Source organism: Scyliorhinus torazame, chromosome 1 (genome assembly GCF_047496885.1).
Source record: "Scyliorhinus torazame isolate Kashiwa2021f chromosome 1, sScyTor2.1, whole genome shotgun sequence".
NCBI lineage: Eukaryota > Metazoa > Chordata > Chondrichthyes > Carcharhiniformes > Scyliorhinidae > Scyliorhinus > Scyliorhinus torazame.
This window is the reverse complement of record NC_092707.1, coordinates 103,210,644-103,225,842: the sequence shown is the minus strand read 5'-3', so window position 1 is coordinate 103,225,842 and position 15,199 is coordinate 103,210,644. Positions and strand designations below refer to the sequence as shown.

The following is a 15,199-nucleotide window of genomic DNA, read 5'->3' as shown; positions in this document are numbered from 1 at the left end:
AGGAGTCCAGATGGCTGTGTTGCCAGCCGGGTGCCAAGATACAGGACAAGTGCTCTGGGCTGAAGAGCAACTTGCAGTGGGAGGGAGAGGATCCAATGGTCATGGTCACACAGGTACCAATAACATAGGTAGAACAGGAAGCAGGTTCTGCTAAGTGAGTATGAGCAGCTAGAAAAAAGCAGAACCTCAAAGGTAATACCAAACAAGGGAAATCAAATTAGAGAGCTAAATGCGTGGTTCAGAGATTTTTTTTGTGGGAGAAATTAATTTTGATTCATGAGACTCTGGCATCAGTACTGTGAAAGTGGAAGCTGTATCGCTGGGAAGGTCTTTACCTAAGCTTCGTTGGGACAATTCTTCTGGCAAGTCATATAGCCAGGGCAGCAGAGAGGGGTTTAAACAAGCAATGGGGGCAAGGGATCAAGTTTGGGAAGATTTGATAATTTAGAGAAGATAATGCAAGACAGCAAGGTAAGAATAAGGGAAATGATCATCAGAGTGGGGCAGGAAGAGACACATGTAGAAACCTAGGAGTGTACCAGCAGTTAAGACAAGAGGTTACAAATGAAGTAAAACGACAGAACTAAAGGTTCTGTATCTGAATGCATGTAGCATTCATAAAAGACTGATGAATTGGCATCTTGGAAAATATATATTGTTAACTAGGTTGTATTTGTGGGTGTTAAAAACTTAAAAGCTATAGCTTATTCCTACATGTTGGTCTGAGTTTAATTTATATTTTCTATGTGTGGGTTGGAAAGGTGAAACCTGGGTCTAGTTTCACTGTAGAGTGGAGATTGCAGGTCTGGAGCTGTTTGGGTGGCACGGTAGCACAGTGGTTAGCACTGTTACTTCACAGCACAGGGTCCCAGGGTTGATTCCCAGCTTGGGTCACTGTCTGTGCATAGTCTACACGTTCTCCCCGTGTCTGCATGGGTTTCCTCTGGGTACTCCTGTTTCCTCCCACGGGCGGGATTCTCCTAGCCCCGCGCCGAGTCGGAGAATCCCCGCGAACGGGCCACGCCACCGGCACGTGATTCTCCACAGTGCGGAGAATCGGCGCCATTGGCGCCGACATGGTTGGCGCAGTGCCGGTTACAAGCCGCTCTACGCGGCTGGCCCGCCGATTCTCCAGCCGGGATGGAGGAAAAGAGCCGAGTCCTACCGGTGCCGTTCTGACCTGCTCTGAGCCGGCGGGACCTCGGCGTATAAGGGTCGGTTGACGGCCTGTGGGAGGGGGGAGGGGGTCCGACCCCGGGGGGGGACCTCCGTTGTGGCCTGGCCCGCGACCGGGACCCACCGATCCCGACCTCTGTGGCTGGGGGCCTCCTTTCCTACGCGCCAGCCCCTGTAGCCCTGCGCCATGTTGCATTGGGGCCGGCGCGTTGAAGGAGGCCACTGCACATGTCCTCGTTGGCACCGGACCAACTGCGCATGTGCGGATGCCGCGGCGCCCAGTTCACGCCGGGATCTGCAGCTGGAGCAGCGCGAACCGCTCCAGCGCCGTGCTGGCCCCCTGTAGGGGCCAGATTTAGACGTGGGAGCGGCCCGTTCACGCCGTCATGACGGCGTGGTCACTCTGCCGCGGGATTGGAGAATCCCGCCCCACAAGTCCCGAAAGACGTGCTGTTAGGTAATTTGGACATTCTGAATTCTCCCTCGGTGTACCCGAACAGGCACCGGAATGTGGCGACTAGGGGCTTTTCACAGTAACTTCATTGCAGTGTCAATGTAAGCCTACTTGTGACAAGAATAAAGATTATTATATTATTATTGTCTGCCTGTATAATGTGGGTTTACAACTCTTGGAGGGAAGTTAAAGTGAACACAAGGTAGAAAAAATCTGTACTGTTGCCTAGCAATGGGTTGACAGAGAGGAACCCACAGAAACAGAGGAAAACAGAAAAGTAGTTTTAATTCAGTTGGAAACAGGTGTCAGAACAGTCAGGATATGGAAAGGAAGAGAGAAAGCCTCAAATTAAAGAAGACGTTCCCCAAAAAACAGAGTAGGACAGGAAGGTTGGAAGACAACAGCTAAATCCAGGAACCAGAAAAGGAATCTGGAACAGATTCTGTTCAGTGTAGGTAAGATCGGGTAACAGAGGAAGGCTCCAAGTGAGAAAGGTGCAGGAAGCAGACTTAAAGCAAAATAAGCCAGAAATCCAAGGAGTCAGCCGAAGGTCTGCAATTCCTTGTTATGGGCCTATGAAGCATTGGTATTTTGTCGGGATGGCTGAATACCCGAGTGTGTGGAAGGCGAAGCTTGAATGCATGTGGCAATCCAGGAATATCAGAAAGAGACAGAAACCCTGGAGATGGATCCTTATTGAAAATGTGAAAGTCATAGTTTGGGATGACATTACGAGATTTATTTTGAGAGTGTCGTTTGGAAATCCAAGTTAAAAGGCAGAGCTTCTGTAAGATCAGTTGACTCACAGTACGACATGCATCTAGGGGGATCTGATGAGAGATTCACAGCATCTGTTCTGGGTGGCATCTATCATTTGGTTTCAGAGCATGGTCTGGCTGACCACAGGTGGGTTATTGATTTACTGGGCTGTGTTCCTACTGTGAGCATTGGAGTACAAGAAAGATTTTGTAACTTGTGTTAGCCTTGCAAATTCTATTTATATCTGTAAAGTTACAGTTGTGGGCGAAGAAGTAATGTAATATATCTTGTTTTGAACGTTTTATTCTTTTGTCAAATGTTCATCAGCAGCCTCTGTGACTCTGTACATTACCCATTCTCCACATTTCTAAATAAAAAAATGAAAGTTAGGGGGCGGATTGTCCCAGCCCCGCGCTGGGCCGGAGAATCGCCGCAACCGTGCCACGCCGCCCCGAAGCCGGCGCGCCATTCTCCGAGGTGCGGAGAATCGGTGCTATTTGCGCCGGCATGTTTGGCACGGCGCCAGTCGCGGACCGCTGTCCGTGGCCGGACCGCAGATTCTCCGGCCCAAATGGGCCGAGCGGCCGCGTGGAAATGGCAGAGTCCCGCCGGCGCCGTTCACTCCTGGTTGCTGCCGGCGGGAACTCTGCACGAAGGGTCGGCGACAGCCTGTGGTGCGGGGAAAAGCACTCCTTCACCGGTGGGGGGGGGGGGGGGGCTCCGATGGGGTCTGGCCCACGATCGGGGCCCACCGATCGGCAGGCCGGCCTCTCCCTCCCTGGGCCTACTTTGTTGCGCGGCCGGCCCCAAAACCCCCACGCCATGTTGGGTCGGGGCCGGTGCGCTGATGAAGTCGCCCACGCATGCGCGGGTTGTCGCGGCCCAATTGCGCATGCGCGGTTTGGCGCGGTGCCCATTTGGCGCCAGAAAGGGAGGCTGGAGCAGCGTGAACCACTCCAACCAGAATCGGTAGTCCCCACGCCCGTTTCGCACCGTCGTGAAACGCAATGGCGTTCACGACAGCGCAGACACTTAGTCCCGCGATCGGAGCATCGCGCCCAGGATCTTTCAAACTGGGTTCCACCCTGGGAACTGACTTGTCCAGTAGTAACACCAGCTGGGATCATAGTACAGCATAAACAGGAATAAATATATATGATCCTGTAGCCATTACACATACATGGCTGCAGAGTAACAAAGACTGCCACAAAATAGTCAAGGATAAATGACATTTAGAAAGGACAGGAAGTTAGGAAATGGTGAAGAGGTGGCACTGTGAATTAATGATGATATTGGTGTAATAGAGAGAAATGACCTTAGATCTGGAGATCACTATTTAGAATCAGTTTGAATAGAGATCAGAAATAGCAAAGTTAAGAAATGATAGCATGATAGCACAGTGGTTAGCACTGCTGCTTCAGGCATCTGGGTCCCAGGTTCAATCCCGGCCCTGGGTCACTGTCCGTGTGGAGTTTGCACATTCTCCCCATGTCTGCGTGAGTCTCACCTCCACAACTAAAAAGATGAGCAGGGTAGGTGGATTGGCCACGCTAAATTGCCCCTTAATTGGAAATAAAAATTGGGTACTCTAAATTTATTTTTAAAAAGTTAAGAAACCACTTGTGGGAGTGATTTTCTAAGCCCCCTAACAATAACTGCACTGAAGGACAGGGTGGATTAATTAAACAGGTATTTTGCATCTGGCTTCACGACAGCAGACACAAGTAGTGTTCCAGAAATACCTGTAATTCAGAAATTGGAAGGGAGGGAGGAACTCAGGAAAATGAAAAACAACTGGCACGGTGGCACAGTGGTTAGCACTGCCCCCTCACAGCGTCAGGGACCCGGGTTCGAATTTGGTGGTAGGTGACTTTCGATGTGGAGTTTGCACATTCTCCCCGTGTATGCGTGGGTTTTGTCAAGTTTCTCCCCACAGTCTAAAGGTGGTGTTCTAGGATAGGGCCGGGGAGTGGGCCTAGGTAGAGTGCTCTTTCAGAGGGTTGGTGGAGACACGATGGATCGAATGGCTTCATTCTGCACTGTAGGGTTTCTATGATTCTATAAATGGGGGGCGCGGGGGGGGATATGTCGGCTTACAAAGAAAAAGAACATGGCAGCATTGCAAGCCAGCTATTTATGTAATGATACCCAGCATGTGACAGGAAGGGACAGAGTGTACAAACATTAAAAAAAGCAACAAATAGGGTCCAGGGGGGAAAAACGGCAGGAAAGCAAAATTAATGGCTCTTTACTTAAATGCACGTAGTACTGGGCACAAAATAAATGAATTAACACCACAAATTGAGGTTAATGGATATGAACCTATAGTTGTTAGAGATGTGGTTACAAGGAGATCGAAATTGGGAACTAAATATTCAGGGGTAGTACGCGATGAAATAAGTACAATAGAAGAAATGATCTTGGATCAGTAGATGTAGAATCCATATGGGTGGAGGTAAGAAATAACAAAGGGAAGAAGACACTGATGGGAGAAGTATATAGGTCCCCTAACAGTAGGTAAATTGTAGGATGGAGAATAAATCAGGAGATAATGAGGTCATTTTTTTAAAAAGGCAGTACTTTAATCATGGGTGCCTTTAATTTTCACGTAGATTGGGGGAAATCAAATTAGCAGAGGTAGCCATGAAGAAGAATTCAACGAGTGAATTTGGAACAGTTTCCTAGAACAATATGCTGTGAATTCAACCAGGGATCAGGCCGGTGCTGGAGAATGTGACAGGTTTAATAAGCAAACTCAGAGTATCCCCAAAGAAACAGCGACCATAATATGGTAGAATTTAGCATTTGGTTTGAGAGTGACAAACTTGGGATTGAAACAATTGTGCTAAAATTAAATCAGAATAATTACAAAGGAATGAAGGTAAAGTTGGCTGGAGTGAACTGGAAAAAGCGTTTAGCAGAAAAGGTGGTTAATCAACAATGGTTGACGTTTATGAAAATAGTTCATGACTCACAACCAAGATAACCATCCCAGTGAGGAAGAAGGATTCTAGGGAGGGGATAAATTAACCATGGTTAACCAAAGAAGTTAAACATAGTATTAAACTGAAAGAAAAAAATGTGCACTGTGGCAAAGGTTAATGGTAAGCTTGATGATTGGAAAAGTTTTAAAAACCAAAAAAGATAAACAAGAGGGAGGTGCTTGCTTCAGCAGCACATAGACTAAAATTGGAACGATACAGAGAAGAAGATTAGCATGGCCCCTGCGCAAGCATGACACAAAAAAAAGAGGGAGAAGATGAACTACGAGAGTAAACCAACAAGTAATATAAAAACGGACTTAAGAACTTCTTTAGATATATAAAAAGGAAGAGAGAGGCCAAAATGATCATAGGACACTTATAGAATGAGACTGGGGATATAATGATGAGAGACTAGGACATGGCAGAGGAGTTAAATAACTACTTTGCGTCAGTTTTCACAGTAGAAGACACAAACAGCTTTCCAAATATACAAAATAGTAAGAGGCAAAAGGAGCAAATAAATACAATAACTATCACTAAAGAAAATGTACTAGGGAAACTAATGGGATCAAGGCCAACAAGTTCACTAGACCTGAAGGATTGGATCCTGGGATATTAAAGGAAGTTGCTGCAGAGATGGTGGATGCATTGGCAATAATCTTCCCAAAATCCGTAAATTCTGGAGAAGTCCCAGATAATTGGAAAACTGCCAATGTAACACCTTTATTCAAAAAGGGAGACAGACAAAGGTAACTATGGGCAATAGCACAGGGCTAAATAGCTGGCTTTTAAAGCAGACCAAGGCAGGCCAGCAGCACGGTTCAATTCCCGTACCAGCCTCCCCGAGCAGGCGCCGGAATGTGGCGACTAGGAGCTTTTCACAGTAACTTCATTTGAAGCCTACTTGTGACAATAAGTGATTTTCATTTCATTCATTTCACTAGCCGTCATTGAGAAAACTTTAAGAGGATTTAATAGCAGAGCATTTAGAAATACATAACATAATCAAGCAAAGTCAGCATAGCTTCATGAAGGGGAAATCACACCTGACAAATTTATTAGAATTCTTTGAGGTGGTAAAGAGGACCCAGCAGATACAATATACTTGAATTTCTTAAAAAAACATTTGACAAGATTCCGCAAAAAAGAGGAGGCCATGGTGTTGGTGGTATTATTAGCATGGATAAAGAGTTGGATAACTGATAGAAGAAGAGTTGGGATAAGAGGGGTCTTTTCAGGATGGCAACTAGTGGAGTGCCACAGGAATCAGTGCTGGGGCCAAAATTATTTAAAATATATATTAATGACTCGGACGAGGGAAATGAATGTACAATTGCCAAGTTTGCGGATGACACAAAAATAGGTGGGAAGGCAAGTGATGAAGATGACATAAAGAGTTTACAGAGGGATATAGACAGGTTAAGTGAGTTGGCAGATGGAATATAATGTTGGAAAATGTGAAGTTCTGAACTTTGGAAGGAAGAATAAAAGAGTTGAATATAATTTAAATGGAGAAAGACTGCAGAAAGCTGCAGCACAGAGGGATTTGGGAGTCCTCATGCATAAATTACTAAAAGCTAGCATACAAGTTCAGTGTGTAATAGGGAAGGCAAATGGAATGTTGGCCTTTATTTCAAAGGGAATGGAGTATAAAAATAGTGAGGTCTTGCTAAAATTATACAAGGCAGTTAGACTGCACTAGGAATACTGTGAACAGTTTTGGCACCCTTATCTAAGGAAGATATACTGGCATTGGAGGCAAACCAGAAAAGGTTCACCCAGTTGATCCCAGATATGGAGGGATTTTCTTAGGAGGGAAGGTTGAGTAGGTTAACTCTGTACTCATTGGGAGTTTAGAAGAATGAAGTGACCTTGTTGAGACAGATAGGGTTCTTGGGGGCTTGACAGGGTAGATGCTGAGAATTTGTTTTCCCTTGTGGGAGAGTCTACTACAGGGGGCATAATCTCAGAGAAAGGGGTTGTCCATTTAAAATAGAGATTAGGACAAATTTCCTCTCTCAGAAGGTAGGGAATATGTGGAATTCTTTACTGCAGAGGGCTGTAAAGGATGGGTTGAAGTATGTTGAAACCCAAGATAGACAGATTTTTAACCAGTAAGGGAATCAAGGGTTGTGGGGATAAGGCAGGAAAGATGGGTTGAGGATTATCACATTAGATCAGTCATGATCTCATTGAAAGGAAGAGCAGACTCAATGGGCCAAACGGCCTGCGTCTGGTCCTATATCTTACGGTCTTACCAGGGAAGTGATATTGATCAAAGTTTTGGGACTGTGGCCTGACAAATCCCAGGGGCCTGATGGACTTCACTATTTGGAAGAAGTGGCTAGTGAGATAGTTTATACATTGGTTTTAATTTTCCAAAACTCTCTAGATTGAGGAAATGTACCATTAGATTGGAAAATAGCAAATACAGACGTTAGCCTGACATCTGTCAGAGAGAAAATGTAAGCAGCTATAATGTTTATTATTGTCACAAGTAGGCTTACATTAACACTGCAATGAAGTCACTGTGAAAAGCCCCTAGTTGTCACACTCCAGTACCTGTTCGAGTACACAGAGGGAGAATTCAGAATGCAAATTCACTTAACAAGCACGTCTTCGGGTCTTGTGGGAGGAAACCGGAGCACCCGGAGAAAACCCACGCAAACATGGGGAAAACGTGCCGACTCCGCACAGACGGTGAACCAAGCCAGGAATCGAACCCGTGTCCCTGGCGCTGTGAAGCAACAGTACCGCCCATACATCATAGTGGGGCACTTAGAAAAGGTTGAGGTAATCAGGCAGCGTCAACATGGTTTTTGTGAAAAGGAAATCATGTTTAACCAATTTATTGGAGCACTTTGAAGGAGTCACATATGCTGTAGATGATGGGAAACCAATGGATGTACTGCACTGAGATTTCCAGGAGGCATTTGATAAGATGCCACATTAAAGGTTATTGCAGAAAATAAAAGTTCATGGTGGATGAGAAACATATCAGCAAAGATAGAAGATTTACTAGATAACAGGAAAGAGTTGTCAAAAATGAGTCTTTTTCTGGTTGGCAGGGTATGATGAGTGATATGCCATACAGATCTGTGCTGGGGCCTCAACATTTTACAATTTATATAAATGATTTGGATGAAGGGACTGAAGGAATGGTCACTAAATTTGCTGGTAACAGAAAGATAGGTAGGAAAGTAAATTGTGAAGAGAATATAAGGGGGCTACAAAGGGACATGGATAGGTCATATCTGGCAAATGTGAATATAATGTAGCTAAAATGAAATTCTTAATTTAAAAAAATAAATTTAGAGCATCTTTATTATTGTCACAAGTAGGCTTACATTAACACTGCAATGAAGTCACTGTGAAAAGCCCCTAGTCGTCACACTCCAGTACCTGTTTGGGCACCCAGAGGGAAAATTCAGAATGGCCAATTCACCTAACAGCATGGTTTTCTGGGACTTGTGCGAGGAAACCGGAGCACTCGGAGGAAACCCATGCAGACACAGAGAGAACATGCAGACTCAGCACAGACAGTGACCCAAGCCAGGAATCGAACCTGGGACCCTGGAGCTGTGAAGCAACAGTGCTACCCACTGTGCTACCGTGCCGCCCGTGTTAGCATGGATAGAAGATTGGTCAGCTAACAGAGAGTAGGCATAAAGAGTCAGGTTGACAAAATGTGACAAGAGGAGCGCCACAGGGCCTCAACTATTCATAATTTATATAAATGACTTGAGTGAAGGGACCAAAGGTGTGGTTGCTAAATTTGCTGATGACACAAAGATAGGTAGGAAAGTAAGTTATGAAGAGAATATAAGAGGGGAGGCGGTGGCATAATGATATTGTTGCTGGACTACTAATCCAGAGACCCACGGCAGATGGAGGAATTTAAACTCAATAAAATATCTGGAATAAAACAAAATACCCTGAAACCATTATCAATTGTTGTAAAAACACATATAATTCACGAATATCTTTTAGGAAAAGAAACCTGCCATTGTCACCTGGTATAGCCTACATGTGACTCCACACCCACAGTAATGTGGTCAACTCTTAAATACCCTCTGAGATGGCCTAGCAAGCCACTCCTTTGTACTCAACTGCTAAAAAACACAAAAAAGAAATGAAACTGGATGGACCTAGCATCGGTCTAGGTACAGAAACGACAACAGCAAACCCAGCCCTGTCGACTCTGCAAAGTCCTCCTTACTAACATCTGGTGGCTAGTGCCAAAGTTGGGAGAGCCATCTCACAGACTAGTCAAGCAACAGCCTGACAAGGTCATACTCATGGAATCATACCTTACAGACAATGTCCCAGGCACCACTACCATCCTTCCATGGTCTCACCAGCAGGACAGACCCAGCAGAGGTGACGGTACACAGTCAGGAAGAAGTTGCCCTGGGAGGCCGCAACATAGAATCAAGACCCCATGAAGTCTTATGGCTTCAGGTTAAAAGTAGGCATGCAAACCTCCTGCTGATTATCATGTACCGTCCACCATCAGTTATTGAATCAGTACTCCTCCATGTTGAATACCACTTGGAGGATGCACAGAGGGTGGCAAGGATGCAGAATGTACTCTGGGTAGAGGGCTTCAATGTCCATCATCAAGAATGGCTCAGTAGTATCACCACACACCGAGCTGGTTGGACCCTAAATTAAATATCTGCTAGACTGGGACTGCAGCAGGTGGTGAGGGAACCAACAAGAGGGAAAAACATACTTGACCTCATCCTCACCAACCTGCCTGCCGCAGATGCATCTGTCCATATCGGTAGAAGTGACCACTGCACAGTCTTTGTGGACACACAGCCCCATCTTCACACTGAGGATATCCTCCATTGCATTGTCTGGCACTATCACCGTGCTAATTGGGATAGACTTTGAACAGATCTAGCAACTCAATGAGCACTGAGGGCCACCAGCAGCAGCAGAACTGTATTCAACCACAATCTGCAACTTCATGGCCAGGCACATCCCCCACTCTACCATTACTACCAAGCTAGATGATCAACCCTGGTTCAATGAAGAGTGCAAAGAGCATGCCAGGTGCAACATGAGGCATAACTAAAAATTAGGTGTCAACCTGGTGAAGCTACAACACAGGGCTACTTGTGTGCCGAAAAGCATAAGCAGCAAGTAATAAGACAGAGCTAAGCGATTCCACAATGAATGCATCAGATCGAAGCTCTGCAGTCCCGCCACATTCAATTGTGAATGGTAGTGGACAATGAAACAACTCACTGGAGGAGGAGGCTCCACAAATATCCCCATCCTCAATGATGGAGGAGCCTACTACTCATGTGCAAAAGGCTGAAGCATTCACAAATCTCTTCAGCCAGACGTGCCGAGTGGATAGAACATAGAACATTACAGCGCAGTACAGGCCCTTCGGCCCTCAATGTTACGCCGACCTGTGAATCCACTCTAAAGCCCATCTACACTATTCCCTTATTGTCCATATGTCTATCCAATGACCATTTGAATGCCTTTAGTGTTGGCGAGTCCACTACTGTTGGAGGCAGGGCATTCCACGCCCTTACTACTCTCCGAGTAAAGAACCTACCTCTGACATCTGTCTTATATCTATCTCCCCTCAACTTGAAGCTATGTCCCCTTGTGCTAGACATCACAATCCGAGGAAGAAAGCTCTCACTGTCCACCCTATCCAATCCTCTGATCATCTTGTATGCCTCAATTAAGTCACCTCTTAACCTTCTTCTCTCAAACGAAAACAGCCTCAAGTCCCTCAGCCTTTCCACAATAGTTCTTCCCTCCATACCAGGCAGCATTTTGGTAAATCTCCTCTGCACCCTTTCCAATGCTTCCACATCCTTCCTATAATGCGGCGACTAGAATTGCACGCAATACTCCAAATGCGGCCACACCAGAGTTTTGTACAGCTGCACCATGACATCATGGCTCCGAAACTCAATCCCTCTACCAATAAAAGCTAACACACCGTACGCCTTCTTAACAACCCTCTCAACCTAGGTGGCAACTTTCAGGGATCTATGTACATGGACGAGATCTCTCTGCTCATCCACACTGCCAAGAATCTTACCATTAGCCCAGTACTCTGTCTTCCTGTTATTCCTTCCAAAATGAATCACCTCACACATTTCTGCATTAAACTCCATTCGCCACCTCTCAGCCCAGCGCTGCAGCTTATCTATGTCCCTCTGTAACTTGTAACATCCTTCGCACTGTCCACAACTCCACAGACTTTAGTGTCATCTGCAAATTTACTCACCCGTCCTTCTACGCCCTCCTCCAGGTCATTTATAAAAATGAAACAGCAGTGGCCCCAAAACAGATCCTTGTGGTACACCACTAGTAACTGGACTCCAGTCTGAACATTTCCCATCAACCACCACCCTTTGTCATCTTCCAGCTAGCCAATTTCTGATCCAAACTGCTAAATCACCCTGAATCCCATGCCTCCGTATTTTCTGCAGTAGCCTACCGTGGGGAACCTTATCAAATGCTTTACTGAGATCCATATACACCACATCAACTGCTTTACCCTCATCTATCTGTTTGGTCACCTTATCAAAGATCTCAGTAAAGTTTGTGAGGCACGACCTACCCTTCACAAAACCGTGTTGACTATCTCTAATCAAATTATTCCTTTCCAGACGATTATACATCCTATCTCTTATAAACCTTTCCAAGATTTTGCCCACAACAGAAGTAAGGCTCACTGGTCTATAGTTACCAGGGTTGTCTCTACTCCCCTTCTTGAACAAGGGGACAACATTTGCCATCCTCCAGTCTTCTGGCACTATTCCTGTAGACAAAGATGACTTAAGGATCAAAGCCAAAGGCTCAGCAATCTCCTCCCTAGCTTCCCAGAGAATCCTAGGATAAATCCTATCCGGCCCAGGGGACTTATCTATTTTCACACTTTCCAGAACTGCTAACACCTCCTCCTTATGAACCTCATGTCCTTCTACTCTAGTAGCCTGAATCTCAGTATTCTCCTCGACAACATTGTTTTTTTCTGTGTGAATACTGACGAAAAATATTCATTTAGCACCTCTCCTATCTCCTCGGACTCCAAGCACAACTTCCCACTACTGTCCTTGACTGGCCCTACTCTTACCCAAGTCATTCGTTTATTCCTGACATATCTATAGAAAGCTTTAGGGTTATCCTTGATCCTACCTGCCAAAGACTTCTCATGTCCCCTCCTGGTTCTTCTTAACTCTCTCTTTAAGTCCTTCCTAGCTAACTTGTAACTCTCGAGCGCCCTAGCTGAACCTTCATGTCTCATCTTTACATAAGCCTCCTTCTTCCTCTTGACAAGTGTTTCGACTGCTTTAGTAAACCACGGTTCCCTTGCTCAACCACTTCCTCCCTGCCTGACAGGTACATACTTATCAAGGACACGCAATAGCTGTTCCTTGAACAAGCGCCACATTTCCATTGTGCCCATCCCCTGCAGTTTTCCTCTCCATCCAATGCGTCCTAAGTCTTGCCTCATCGCATCATAATTGCCTTTCCCCCAGATATAACTCTTGTCCAGCGGTATATACCTATCCCTTTCCATCACTAAAGTAAACGTAATCGAATTGTGGTCACTATCACCAAAGTGCTCACCTACCTCCAAATCTAACACCTGTCCTGGTTCATTACCCAGTACCAAATCCAATATGGCCTCGCCTCTCATTGGCCTATCTACATACTGTGTCAGGAAACCCTCCTGCACACATTGGACAAAAACGGACCCATCTAAAGTACTCGAACTTTAGCGTTTCCAGTCAATATTTGGGAAGTTAAAGTCCCCCATAACAACTACCCTGTTGCTTTCGCTCCTATCCAGAATCATCTTTGCAATCCTTTCCTCTACATCTCTGGAACTTTTTGGAGGCCTATAGGAAACCCCTAACAGGGTTACCTCTCCTTTCCTGTTTCTAACCTCAGCCCATACTACCTCAGTAGACGAGACCTCATCAAACGTCCTTTCTGCCACCGTAATACTGTCCTTGACTAACAATGCCACCCCTCCCCCTCTTTTACCACCTTCCCTGAGCTTACTGAAATATCTAAACCCCGGCACCTGCAACAACCATTTCTGTCCCTGCTCTATCCATGTCTCCGAAATGGCCACAACATCGAAGTCCCAGGTACCAACCCATGCCACAAGTTCACCCACCTTATTCCGGATGCTCCTGGCATTGAAGAAGACACACTTTAAACCACCTTCCTGCCTGCCGGTACAGTCCTGCAACTTTGAAACCTTACTCATGACCTCACTACTCTCAACCTCCTGTATACTGGAGCTACAATTCAGGTTCCCAAGCCCCTGCTGAACTAGTTTAAACCCTCCCGAAGAGCATTTGCTAATTTCCCCCCCAGGATATTGGTACCCCTCTGGTCCAGGTGTAGACCATCCCGTTTGTAGAGGTCCCACCGACCCCAGAATGAGCCCCAATTATCCAGAAATCTGAAACCCTCCCTCTTGCACCATCCAGCAGAGGGCAGTGGAGCGGAACTGCTGATTGGTGTTGCAAGGGAAATTTGCATACCTCCGTCGTGGTCACCCTAATTTGAAGGTAGTTTGTGGAGGAGCTGTTGGCAAGTGACACTTAAACCCGAAACACTTCTTCAGTGTTTCCCTCCCTACCCACTCCTCTAACCAAAAAAAAACCAACCGCTGTAAAGATCAAGAGGAAGGCTCGAGGTCAGGAAGAAGTTGAACCGTGACACCACAGCCTGCAGGTAGGGATTGGCTAATGACTGGTAAGTTGTTTTTCTTTCATATTGCCTCAGGTGTTATCGTGCAGGGCAGAGTGGTTGCTGAGTGAGTGCTTGCTGAGCAGGGGAGTGAATAACGGGTAAGCTCTTTCTTTCTTTTTTTTTTTATCTAGGGGGATGGCAGGGAAGGTAGTGCAATGTTCCTCCTGCAGAATGCTTGAGGTGAGGGACGCTGACAGTGTCCCTGCTCATTTCATCTGTGGGAAGTGCACCCATCTCCAGCTCCTCAGAAACCGCGTTAAGGAACTGGAGCTGGAGCTGGATGAACTTCGGATCATTCGGGAGGCAGAGGTGGTCAGAGATAGAAGCTTCAGGGATGTAGTTAATCCAAAGAATAAAGATAGATGGGTGACGGTCAGAGGGGCTGGGAGGAAGCAGTCAGTACAGGGATCCTCTGTGGTCGTTCCCCTTAGTAACAAGTATACCGCTCTGGATACTGTTGGGAGGGGGGGGGACTTACCAGGCGTAAGCCATGGGGTACAGGTCTCTGGCACAGAGTCATTCCCTGTTGCTCAGAAGGAAAGGGGGGAGAGGAGAAGAGCATTAGTCATTGGAGACTCCATAGTTAGGGGGATAGATAGGAGATTCTGTGGGAACGAGAGAGACTTGCGGTTGGTGTGTTGCCTCCCAGGTGCCAGGGTGCGTGATGGCTCGGATCGTGTTTTCAGGATCCTTAAGGGGGAGGGGGAGCAGCCCCATGTCGTGGTCCACATAGGTACCAACGACATAGGTAGGAAAAGGGATAGGGATGTAAGGCAGGAATTCAGGGAGCTAGGGTGGAAACTTAGATCTAGGACAAACAGAGTTATTATCTCTGGGTTGTTACCCGTGCCACGTGATAGCGAGATGAGGAATAGTGAAAGAGAGAAGTTGAATGTGTGGCTACAGGGATGGTGCAGGAGGGAGGGTTTCAGATTTCTGGATAACTGGGGCTCATTCTGGGGTCGGTGGGACCTCTACAAACGGGATGGTCTACACCTGGACCAGAGTGGTACCAATATCCTGGGGGGAAATTTGCTAATGCTCTTCGGGAGGGTTTAAACTAGTTCAGCAG

At 46.2% G+C, this 15,199-nt stretch overlaps 1 protein-coding gene and 1 non-coding gene across 6 annotated transcripts in view; one reads left to right on the top strand and one right to left on the bottom strand.

The window, feature by feature from the left end:
* Positions 1-15,199, bottom strand: part of cabin1 (calcineurin binding protein 1) — an 807,975-nt gene that overhangs the window by 576,813 nt on the left and 215,963 nt on the right. The gene's annotated exons all lie outside the window — the stretch shown is intronic.
* LOC140430612 (U6 spliceosomal RNA) lies at positions 5,549-5,658 on the top strand. The gene has a single exon (XR_011949471.1). It is a non-coding gene; the product is annotated as a U6 spliceosomal RNA (small nuclear RNA).